At 45.3% G+C, this 11612-nt stretch overlaps 1 long non-coding RNA gene across 1 annotated transcript; it reads left to right on the forward strand.

Annotated features, from left to right (window-relative positions):
* Window positions 1-5166: 5166 nt before the first annotated feature.
* LOC120674199 lies at window positions 5167-7087 on the forward strand. The gene is made up of 2 exons (XR_005675008.1): window positions 5167-5503; window positions 5636-7087. It is a non-coding gene; the product is annotated as an uncharacterized LOC120674199 (long non-coding RNA).
* Window positions 7088-11612: the final 4525 nt, after the last annotated feature.

The following is an 11612-nucleotide window of genomic DNA, read 5'->3' on the forward strand; positions in this document are numbered from 1 at the left end:
GACTTCATTTCAGTTTCGGACTCCAGAAACAGCCCGCACTAAAACGGATGCCCAGGTTGCATAAGGAGTCGGATTTGAACGTTCTTTATATGGTCGGAAAGATAATTTCAAGACGCTTCAAATGGCACCACTTTCAGGACCAAATTCATCTAGAGTATACAGTAATTGTCTGAGAAATTTGACACCCAGAATCTGTCCCGGCACTGCGACACTATCTTTCGGTCTTTGGGCCTTGTATCGTGTTGGAGCCCATTAGGGGAACATCCAGAGAGTCTTGCATGACCCTAGAGTCTTCATAAACAGAAAGCGCCACTCCATTAGGGTTTGGGTTTTGCTTAGATTATTCTGTCAAGAACAGTTTTGCTGCCGTGTCGGTTTGTGAGACCCCAACTCGAGTGCTTAATCATTCATCCGCAATTTTCCAGATTGTGTTTTTCTTTGTTCTTGTTTGTGTCTTCGATTTGCAGGCAAGGATTAGCCTTCGTGGCGAGGTCAATCGTGCAGCGCATGGTTGATAACCAGAGGAGAAGTGGTGCTGCGATTGCGGGGTTCTAGTCGTGTTGATTGGAAGCCAGATCGTTTGTGCAACATCTCCGCCAAATCAATAGTTACCTCCACCTGACGGAAGATCGGGACCCCCTATTCCCATCAAGTGGTAATCAGAGACTCAAGTATCACCGTCAGGCTTACCCTAGTTCGAGTGTTTACTTGTCTTCGTCCTATCGTCCACAAAAAAGCCAAAAAATTTTAGGGTTTAGTTTCCCCATCCCACAGCCATGTTTAGCCTTTGCATAATTCTTTTCAGAGTTCGTAGTGTTGAGTTTTGTGTTCTAGTTCCTAGTCTTGTTGCGGGTTAGTTCGTGTTTTGGTTTAGTAGTGTTTTTCCATTCTCCGCTGGCACCAAATCCACCATCGCCTTCGAACCGATTAGGTTTTGCCTCCGCCGAAACCCTAATCGGACCTCTCCCACTTCAATCGGACATAACTTTCGCATATGGACTCGGAATTAGGCAAACTTTAACACTTCGGACAAGAGAAATTTTTTTTGCATCCATCCGTCCCCAGACTTGTTGGGTTTGGTGAATTCATAATTTTTAAATTTGGCTCAGAAAATTTTCTGTCGGAGCTCTGAATATTTTGCACGATTTTTAAAGTTTGTTGCAGAAATTCCATAGGCCACATCTTATATCCGTTTGATCTGAAATTTTGTGGTGTGCCTATTCTTGTAAGGCATAAAGAGAAAAAATATAAGAAAAATAAAAGCAAAAACAAGAAAAAAATTAATTTATACTAGTGCCTCCAAGTCATGACGCGCTCCGTTGAGCCCTAATTTGTGATGTGGTTGCTGCAACTGTCCAAGTGTGCTTTGTTCCTGATTTCAGTGCTTTTTATCAACTCCATACTTGATCCTTCATTGTTAGCACTACCTTTCTGGGACACGTGTAGGCCAGCAACTAGGACCAATACTTGGGACCTTTATTCAGCATTGCTATCTGTTATTGAATTGTGTTCCACTAACATACATATTGTGCCCTCTAAGCTCCACACATTACCTTCTGATCAATACAGCTTTGACCTTGCAATCGCGGCTTCACTTCCTCTTGGTAAGTATCACGAACCAGCCTCCGATTGTACCGTTCTTTGCTTTGTATTTTCGTGAGACACTTGTAAGAGCTTGGTAAGACGCAGTATACTTCTTTGTTCCACCAGAGAGCGCGTAGTGAGATTATTAGGGATAACCTTCACTGTTTGTTCCTGTTTGGTGTTTGCAATGGCAGTAGATGGTGAAGGTGATGCAAGGATCCCTACTGACTTCAATGAATGTGTCAGTCGGGAAGAGCTTGAGTCGGCCAACAAGCTGATGCTAGAAATGAAGGACGAAACAGTGAATAAGTCGGTCCATGATGCGATCATTGCCATGGAGCTTGGCAAGACTTGTGAGAGGCTGGATCGACGGTTGTCCGACATCGTCGACAGACTTGCTGCATTGGAGACATGTCCACAACAACAGCAGCCGCAGCAGGCACCACCACCGCTGCCTCCTCCATGTTTTCCAGATGATGCGGTGTTTGGTGAACATGGCAATTGTGACGAAGCAGGCACCAGAGACTTACGCCTACGACGCCGCCTTTGCCAGAACATGGAAGGTATGGGTTTTGGTGCTCCACACTGTCACCAAGGTAATCACAATCGTGTTCCTTATGATCCTTATGCTAAGATTAAGTTTACCATACCATCTTTTTCGGGTCATTATGATGCTGAGGGATATCTTGATTGGGAGATGACAATAGAACAAAAATTTGCTTCACACCTTGTACCTGAACGTCATCAAGTTAGGCAAGCCACTAGTGAGTTTAAAGATTTTGCTATCATTTGGTGGACTGGTCTAGTTGCTGATGGTAGAGCTCCTACGACTTGGCATGATCTTAAGGTAGCCATGCATGATAGATTTGTTCCCCCATCTTATCATAGACAATTGCGTAAGAAACTGATGCGTTTAGACCAAGGGGATCAATCTGTTCAGGATTATTATGGTGAGCTTCAAAAAGGATTGCAGTGTTGTGATATAGTTGAGGGAACCGAGGATAATATTTGTCATTTTTATTCGGGTTTAAGGCGTGAAATTCAGGACATTGTTGATTATAAAGACTTTAACACTGTCGACAAGTTTCCAGTTTGCTATGCTTGCAGAAAAGGAAATGCAGGGATGACAACAGCGACCCCGGAGTACTTTTGGCGCTTCACCTACGTCAAAGACGAGTGCACCTTCTTCGAGTCGCACATCTTCGACCCCTCCATCAGCCACGCGACCTGCCTCGACTCCCGGTACACCTGCGGCACACAATGGTAAGCTTCCTTTGCAGGTACCCGCCAAGAAACCGGATTCGGCAACACCTCCAACACCCTCCAGTGGTCGCACTTCGAGCATTAAGTGCCACCGCTGCCATGAGATTGGTCATGTGAAGAAGGATTGTCCTAGCCAATGGACATACATTTCTACAGATGATGGCTACATTAGTGCTTGTGATGATGAGGATGATGATGATGGTGACTCTAGTGAGGCTGCCATAGATGATGATGCCATGTTTAGTCGACTACACCAATCTGGCATGATGAGAATGTCAATTGATTTGAGTAACTGTAAATCGCATCTAATTCCAACACCATCCTAAATTGATCGACTACCCCAATATGGCACACCTTGCAGCGAGACGGATCAATTATTATTCGCGACATCCACTGAAATCCTGATCGGAGACGGCAAGGAAATTTCCTTATGAGACTTGGTTTGGGCAGCAGGCGGCCGCCCAAAGGACATTGCACCAGATATTTATTCCATGTCCAGAAAGAAGAATAGGAAGCTACAAGAAGCCTTGGCTGACAACCAGTTAATTCATGATATCACCACACGCCCAAGCATCATTCCAGACCATCTACAACAATTTGTAGACTTCTGGATTTCCATGTAGAAGGCCGCCTTAACTTGGATGTGGCAGACACAATCAAGTGAAAGTGGACGGCCAACAGAGAAACTCTGCAACATCAGCTTATTGGGAACATCAGCTTATTGGGAACAATTTCTCTGCTCCATCAAAATAGAACTGTGGTTGCTGATTTGGAAGCTGTGGGAGCCGCAAAAATACAAATTCTTTGCCTAGCTCATCATCAAGAACAGAGTATGGATGTCCAATCATTTGGCAACCAGGGGCTGGCGAAGGAACGATGTTTGCCCCTCGGCGTGAATCAGAATCGACGCACCACCTCCTCGTTACGTATCGTTTTATAGAACGAGTGTAGGTTCACTACCACCAGCTGCTCCCAAGCCACCGGGGCACATCACGCACTCGATGAAGGAGTCGTGGCACATAATGGGAAATCTTTAGGGTGTGTAGCCTAAGGCACTTAAATCACTCCTCCTCCAGGTCAACGGGGAGATTCGAAAAGAGAGGAACGCGAGAACCTTCAACCGGTAGGAAACCTCAACAATTTTGCTCCTTAGCAAAATCAAGGAGGAAGTGCGGGCACGAGGAATTGCGAGAGCCCGACCGACACCTGGCCGATCTCATCAGACTTCACTACTACGAAACTGGCATTTGATCCAGGCCATTTGTTCCGGCTGCCTTTGGACCCAGGACCAAAGAGTGCTTTAGTCCCGAGTCCAACGGCTAGCCGGGGCAGCGTGGGGGCATAGGGGCATTTTGTCCTGGTTGGAGCCACCAACAGGGACCAAAGCCCTTACATTTGTCCCGGTTGGTAGTTCCAACCGGGACCATTGGTCCAAGAGGCCTTTGGTCCCGGTTGGAGCCACCAACCGGGACCAAAGTTTGACCCTTTTGTTTCGGTTGGAGCCACCAACCGGGACCAAAGGCCCCTCGGACCAACGGTCTCGGATGGAGCCACCAACCAAGACAAATGTAGGGGCTTTGGTCCCGGTTGGTGGATTCAACGGGACAAAAGAGCCCCGGCCTATATCCCCCCTCTTCCTCCTCCCGCCTGAGCCATTCAGCTCAGTGTTCTTGGCTCGGGTGGGGGGAGTTCTTGCCCATTTCGTCCACGATTTGTGAAGACTCTTTGATTTACTGTCCATTCAACAACTATAAAGATTAGGAGCTTATTCCTCTCATCATTCATTTCTTGTTTAGCTTAGTTTTTATTGTTTAGAAATAGAGAAATGGGAGGTTTGTGAAAGTTTCTTCATTTTTATACCATTTGAACTCAAATGTGTGTGGTACTTTTAGCTGAGCATATATAGATAGATTTATTTGTTTTAGTTTATCTAGATGAGTGTAGATAGTTGATATATAAATTTTATCTTCGCATTCGAGTTCATATGAAAACATTGTGAATTATTTTTTAGGGAAAAAAGTGTTTCTGCCCCTACTTTAAAGTTCAATTGTGATTTTATCCCTCCTTTTTAAACTTTTTGATTTTGCCCTTGTTGTTTTGAAACGAAGCAGCAGATTACCCCTACTCTGTAACACCGTTTGCTTTGTTGGGATTAAACAGAAGAAAAAAATTAAAAAAGAAAAAATACCTAGAGGAAAAGACAAACATGTCCCTAGCCTTATCTAATTATCTCCTTTACACATGTGGATCTAATATCTAATAAACGAATTGGATCCTGCACCAGCGGCGGCGGCGGCCGGTGGCCCCCTCCCCGTCGCGCTTCCCCTCTCCCCCCTCAGCCCCCCTCCTCGCGCGCCCGCCCGGCGCGCGGAGGCCGGCGCTGCCCACGCGTCCCAGCCCCTGCCGTGGCTCCCCGCGTCCCGCCGCCGGCTGCGCCTCCTCGCTCGCAGCTCGCTGCCTCCTGACGCCGGCCGGGCCTCCCCGCCTACTGCTGGCGGCCGCGCCTCCCTGAGGGCTGCGGCGCCGAGCTCCCCGACGCTAGCCGCGAAATTTGCAGGCGTCCGGCATGCCACACGTGAGGGGGGCACGGACCAGACCAGCCTTGTCGAAAATGCCGTGAAGCCGCCGCCGAATCATGCACGCAGCGCTCCTATAGGTCGATTGATTCGATTCTCTGGTTTCCATCTTTGCAAATCAGCTAGTATACATGGTTATAATTAGCTTTATTAGCTTCAATTCCTTTGTATACCAGCTATGATTAGAGCTCCCTTCCGCACGGCGCATGCAGGGATCCAGGACGCGGGGGAGCTGCAGCTCGTGCTCAACAGCGAGACCAACGGAGCCCATGGCTGCCACCGTCCACGGCTGGATCAAGCCTCTCATGGAGGTCGGCGAGAATGGCGAGCAGTTCTGCAACCATCTCCGGGGTCTTTTTTTTCCCACTCGAGAGCCAATGGAAAAGGATAATATTAGCAGGGGTAAAATCACAATTATCATAATAAATAGGGTAAAAATACAGGGGTAAAATTGTCCATTTATCCAAAAATTAAGACCGTTAGAGCAACTTAACAGACCAGGGGTAAACTCTGCCTTTGTTTTGAAATCGAAGGAGTAAAATCACAAAGTTAAAAAAATGAGGGCAAAATCACTATTTCACTACAAAACAGAGGTAGAAACACTTTTGCCCCTATTTTTTAATATAGGGTTTTTAGATCACCCTGTTTTGACCCAGCTAAAACTCAAAACCAAGTTTGTGGACTGAAATGATACAACTGAACAAGTTTGACAACCTAAATGGGTGATCCTAAGTTTAGGGATTATGATGACATAGCTGAACTTGTTTGGGAACCTTAGCGGTCGATTTGCGAGTTTAGGGACCAAGATGACATAGCCGAACAAATTTAGGCACATAAATTATTGCCTTGTGCATGCCTTTGACACTTTAAGAGAAAAGAAGTCATCATGTATCCATCTGAATATGTAATCACCCTGTTCGGTAGGCTGGAGCTGGAGTGGTGTGAGATAAAAACACTGTTACCTGGCTGGTGGCTGGAGGCTGTAGCTGGAGGAATGTGAGAGGGAACCACCAGCCGAACACAGTGAATAGAATAAATGAATAGTGAAAAGTAGCATCCAGTATGTACCAAAAGTCTGTCTTCAATTTTAGTTCATCATTGAAATTACCTCTATGATTTTGAATGAATTTCTTCCAAACTGTGTGCATAATCGAGCAGAACAAATAAATATATTTATCAAATGATTTAAATGTAATGATGATTGAGGGGGTATGACCGGGACTACCTTTTCAACATGTCAATCATGTCTTTAAATAGTTCTGTATCTTTCCTCAATGAGTCCATAACTATAGCTAAGCTCATGTCTGGAATTATATAACGACTATCCAGTGATTACTGTAAGATTACAAGAAGCCACTTCTTGTTAGTGTTAAAGAAACTCAATTATAGTGTCAGTCATGTCTTTGAATAGTTCTGTATCTTTCCTCAATGAGTCCATAACTATAGCTAAGCTCATGTCAGGAATTATATAACTACTATCCAGTGATTTCTGCAAGATTACAAGTAGCCACTTCTTGTTAGTGTTAAAGAAACTCAATTATAGAGAATTATAAGAGTTACAAGGCAGAAAACACTCATGCAAAGTTGTAAGGAAATAATATGTTCTGCTTGTAGTTCTGAATAAATAAGTATACTTGTATAAGTTATGAAATGTTTCTGACACACCCCGTCCTCCAAAACTACACTGCCAGCCCTTCTGAGGGGTGGGCTCGCATACACATAGCACCTTGTTTACACTTATGTCCCCATTTCGTGAGAAAAGGGTCAACCCGAATGTGCTATAGTTAGAGGACAAAGGCTTATAAATTGAATCCACCCTTGCTCAACTAGTAAAGTGGTACTAAATATGTACACATAGCACTCATGGGCCACTACTAGGCCACATGCAAATTGGGCTGGGTGTCACAGTTTTTGCAGGCTTTTCACGTTGATTCGAGCAATTCACAAATATTGGGTCGATGAAGCCGATGTGGTAGCACCTTTTTTTCTACAAGTTTGAATCTTACAAAATAAAACAAGGAATCAATTGGTTGAGGTCATGTAATAATATTCGATACTAATATATGTTAACAAATTTAAAGAACACCTCTTACCAAACTGACGTTAGAGATGTCGAGGGCGTCTTGATGGTATAGTTGGTACACTTCTTCCCAATTGAACCATATCATGCCCTCTCCACGAAGGAAATCTTCATCTGTAAACTTTGTGCCCTGCATGAACTGGCAGTTTGCCATCACATCCATGTGACCTTTGCATTTGAGTTGGAAGCGTAGGCACGATCTTAGGGGGGACAAGTCTCTTTCCCTCCTCATATTTCCATGGAACCACTGAGCTTTTAGAGTTTATGTTGCCCCCTACAATCTGAGCAGTTGTGAGCTTCGATGTTTTGAAAAAAGAAATTAGCTCTTGTTGTTCCTTGTTTAGTACTACGAGCGATTCTAGTGACTGCTTCTCTGGGCTCTGAGCTGTGGAACATCAAGGACGACAATCCTGATTTCCTCTTCTCCAATGACTTGGTAACCAAGCGGTCTTAGTCTGAAGGCGGAATGAATTTCTTCTTATTTGCTTCGCAAATCCCAATGAAAAATTTCAAATCTCCTTGATTTATTGGTTTTAACCTTCTTCTCTAGCACCTTTCGTTTGAAGTGCTCTATAACCTGGGCATCAGATATTTTCTTGCATTCTTCAAAACTCATGTCTGAGGGTAACTAGGAGCCCTCTTTGTCTTCTTTTTGGAATGCTGCTTCTTGTTAGCACGCCTTAGCCTAAACAAATTACTCCGCAAGCGCACAGAGAGCGATTGTAGCTTTTACCGGGGAGTATACCTAGGATATCGAATCTAAGGAACGATAAGTGAAACTAGGCTTAGAACTATTCAATAGGACCCACCAGGGGAGAAAAGGGAAGAGGAAAGAGGGTCTGACTTTAGATAGCCTACTCGTTACATAGATAACTTTGTACTCACTAATATAACTTGATTTGCTTCAGTGGCCTTAGAGAAGGACTCGGACTGGGGGTCAGAAGTGAGTCCAAGGATAGTCGGCTAGTACTGCTATAAAAACACCCCAGAACATGGTGGACTACAAAGGATGGACAAGATTGTCATCACCTGCCGCCTACCACTGCGGTACCGTGGGGTGGAACGCAACTTGAGATAACTAACCAAGTATAGGCACCATACCTACAGCTATCGAGTTACTTACTCCTACTATTTACAAAGGTAAAGAGCATTCTTAGACAAAAAGAACTTGCTACTTACGCAGACTCAGGATCCCGCAGATTAAAGGAAGCGAACTAATAAGTAACTAAAGCAAAAAGTAAAACTAGCGAGATACTAAAGAAAGATGAGGAACTTACTCAAAATATATTCCTCCGAGGATACAGAATGGAGTAAGGCCGAGAGAACTCAGCTCCTCTCCTTTAGCTTGGTTGTTCACCAAAGTTCCCACCTCACACTCTCCCTATTCTACACTAAAGTAGTGAACTAAGAAACTGTTCTTCTCTCCAAGAATGGTGTATCTCCCAAGTGAGGTATGGAGCTCTTTTTATAGTGTTTAGGATGTCGGTAACTGATGGGTGCATGTCTTGTATGCAGGTGGTTCACTTTGCTTAGCTTCCACACGAAGGATGAAGCTTAGAGGCCGACAAGTGGGGCCAGCCGGCCTTCCCAAGGCCGGTCGGCCTAGGGATTGCGGCACGTGGCACCGACCTTTTGGTGGACGCTCTGGGTGGCCTCCTAAAGTCGTTTTTAAGTTGCATTGGTTGCACGTTGACAGTTAGGGGGTTGACCATTGCATTGGCCTTTGAAGAAGCGCACTTGTGGAGCTTGGCAGGAGCAAGGGGCCTTACCCTGCTTACTATCCAGGGTGAGATCTAGAGGAGTGGGTCGGTCGTAGTATCTGTCTTTAACAGGAGATTAGTAGCAAAGGTCAAAAGAGGTGTGGAGGTGTGTTTGGGTCTATGTATGACTCTTTTCTTCTTCTATCAATACAATGATACGCAGTTCTCCTGCGTGTTTGAGAAAAAAGTTAGAGGGCCGGCCGGCCTGGCTCTGGCTTGATTCTGGTTCTTCGTTACACCGACGTGCCCATCAACGGTTGCATGTCTTCCTTGAAGTCGGTTGCAAGCCAGAAGTTGAGCTTTGGCACTCCATGTGGACCCATCCATCTATGGTCCAAGCCTTTTGGCCTTAGGATGTGAATTTGTCATGAGTTCAACTTGGAATGGCTTGGTCTTGAGCTCATGAACACACTGGCAAAAGAGGAACATGTAAATCCATAGTGGGTCGGCCGGCAGGCCTGTCCTAGGCTGCTCGGCCTGGGAATTTTCCCAATTTTGGCCAGTTTTCATGCACTTAGTTCCTGCATTCAAATAATCATGAAAACTTGTGGAACTCATTAGTGTAAGTGAATTTATCAAGAATATAGCCTTAAATGCATGAAATCAGGAGAAATGTTGGTAGTAAAAATCATCAAAATCGATCGCCAACACAATCCCACACCTAAACTTTGCTCCTCCGGAGCAAAAGGTCAAAATAAATCCAAAGGATCAAGCAAAGCCTAGGGTCATGAATTGAAAGTATGCACAAGGATTATTTCAAAGCTTTCCCTTCATACCTTGGATTCCAGGTGGCTAACACCGTCGCTTTCACCTATTGATCCTCAGAATAAATCAATGGAGGCCATGGCTAGTCCTTGTTCGCAATGTTTGGAGAATTTTCAAAGTTTTTCAAAAATGAGGCATACTCTTTTATCTGTTCAAGCCACTCAATTGCTCGAAGTGTTTGATCCTCACAAGGCTTTTCATGAAGCCTCCCCTACTTCTAAAAGGCTGTATATATGTGGAGCTCAAGGTAGGGATGAATGCATATCTTTTTTTCATTTATTTTGCAAGGTCAAACATCATGTCTCTAAGTAACTATGTCATCTATAGACTTAGGTCGAGTGCAAGTCTATGTGGATATACATATCCTTCGAGTGGTTCTAGCTTCTTTTATCTCCCACCTCTCTCTCTCTCTCTCTCTCTCTCTCTCTCTACTGAGCAATACTGCATCTCACTCTTTTGTTTTTTTTTTCAGGGGATGAAGAGCTGAGTAACAACCGCAATTGATGGACTTTACTTGATGAAAGTGTACGTCAATAACCAGAGTTAATGAAAGATCATATTACAACTTCAGGATTCTGCTGAGCAAGCAAACTTTATTTTATTGAAATTCAAGATTCTGCTGATTACAATTGAATAAACAAATCAAACAAATGGAAGGGGAATTGAAAAGGGAAATCAGCACCTAAAACTAGACCTAAGGACTCAATCTATCTAGCCAACGAACCTAGTTCTTCCGGTCCGGGGACCTATAGAGATCCTTGTTCTAAGTCGCCTTTGGAAGGCATTTGATCTTGGAACAAACAACCTTGCGAAGGGTATTCACCTTGTCACCGAGATCCATGTGATCAATCTCGGTCTCCACAACGCGCTCATCCATACTATTCAGATGAAGCTGGAGCGTGGCAAGCTGCTCACAAAGAGCAGCGATGTCAGAGGCTTCTTCTTCTTCCTCCTCCTCCTCCTCGCTGCTGGTGTAGGCCCAAATCTCAGGAGGGCCACAGATTAATGGTGGCAAACAAAACCGCCGAATCGAACCTGAGTTGGAGTCCACTGACTCCCTCTCACATTGATCCAAAAGCGGGGAGAGGACCTTCCTGATTCCCACCTGCCCAAGCATGCGGTAGTGTGGCAGACGTACTGGGGCTGGCCAGAGAGTACTCTAACGACTTGGGCAGCACCATCTGGAGCGCATCGACTCGCATGGTATGCCCTCCAGAGGAGGATGAACCCATGTGTTTGCCTACGGCCTTCCTTGGGGAAAGGATCCCCATGGTAGGCTGAGTTGGCGTACGTGCGTTGGCCCCTGATCCAGGGCTCTGGATAGGGTGCCCGATGAAGCCTGGTGGTGAACAGCCTCCAGGGGAGGCTGGCCTGGGGTTTGCACCCCTGGCCGGTCGGCGGCGAGATGAAACCCTCTGCCAGCGCCACTGGTTTGATGATGCGCACGCTGCTCGAAGAATCACGACTGTGGTTTGTCTTGGAAGGTGCCAAAGGAGAGAATGTAGGCAGTCGGCATGTCACGTCTTTGGTGTTTCTGGGGAGGATTGCGAGCCATGATCGTGATCTCGGGGATGAACTCGTGAG

This window comes from Panicum virgatum, chromosome 2K, assembly GCF_016808335.1.
Source record: "Panicum virgatum strain AP13 chromosome 2K, P.virgatum_v5, whole genome shotgun sequence".
In the NCBI taxonomy this organism is placed as follows: Eukaryota; Viridiplantae; Streptophyta; class Magnoliopsida; order Poales; family Poaceae; genus Panicum; species Panicum virgatum.